Below are 1,338 nucleotides of genomic sequence, written 5' to 3' on the forward strand. Positions count from 1 at the left end.
ATAGTTCAATCTATAAAAAAGAGAGGCCCTAAGCCAACAATGTCCATGTTGATGGACACAGATGACTATGCTCTTCCCCAAGATCAGGTAAAAATCCCACATGATATATTAACAATAATAACTGGTAATGCCGTTTTGGCATGGCGCAAGCTTCCACCTCCCGGAACCAAGGGTGGAGCATTGGCTAGCATTAGGCAAAAGAATGAAGAATCCTATCAGGACTTTATTTCCAGGCTAGAGGAGGCAATCACCAAAATGCTGCCTCCTTCGGAAGGAACAGATATGCTATTAAAACAATTAGCATAAAAAATGCCAATGCCCTTTGTCAAGATCTTATTCGACCTCTAAGAAAGACAGGGACAATAAATGATTTTATTAAAGCATGTATGGATGCCTCACCAGCGGTCGTTCAAAAAATGGCCTATGCAGCCACAATAAAAGGACAAAGATTTAGCGCCTATGTAAAAAAGACATATGGAGGGAATACAAAAGACATCACCGCTCCTACTTGTTATAATTGTGGAAAGCCAGGACACATGCAAAAGGATTACAAAAAATCCAAGAGCTCAAGACAAAAAGGGATACCGGACATATGTCCTCGATACAAAAAAGAAAAACATTAAAAAATAAATGTAAATCAAAATATCATAAAGATGGCTCCCCTCTCACTAAAAAAGGAGAGGAAAAACCTAAAGAGTCAAAAAACTAAAACAGGGGTGTTCTCCTAACCCGACACCCAAGGGAAAAGAAGGTTCTCCTTCCCAGGACATGTTAAACCCTGAGACATCAAAATTCACTATTCATGATTTGCCTAGAGCTACGCCAAAAAATGCTGGACTAGATCTGGCAAGCTCAGAGGACGTGCTCCTCTCCAAATGGGATAGAATGGCCTTAGTTCCTACTAGGGTTTCTGGGACACTCCTCCCTCAGACAGTGGGACTAATCATAGGGCAAAGCTCTAATTACCAGAAGAACTTTGAGGTTCTTCCAGAAATAATTAATACAGATACCCAAAATGACATTAAAATGATGCTTCAGCCCTTAACAGAAACTATACAAATACATAAAGGACAACGTATAACACAGTTATTACTATTACCATACATTAATTTACCCAATAAAATATTAAAAAAAAAAAAAAAGAGGTAAAGGACAGTTTGGATCTACTAAAGGGATCTTCTAGGTTAAGGAACTCAATGAGAGACCATTTAAAACTATTAAAATAAATGGTAAAAAGATAAGGGGTCTCATGGATACTGGGGCTGACAGGACATACATTTCTAACAGGGACTGGCCAAACTCTTGGCCGATACATAAGACGAGATCATCTTTGCTTGG

Source organism: Alexandromys fortis, unplaced genomic scaffold (assembly GCF_014885135.2).
Source record: "Alexandromys fortis isolate MF-2015 unplaced genomic scaffold, M_Fortis_MF-2015_v1.1 scaffold_438, whole genome shotgun sequence".
Taxonomy (NCBI): Eukaryota; Metazoa; Chordata; class Mammalia; order Rodentia; family Cricetidae; genus Alexandromys; species Alexandromys fortis.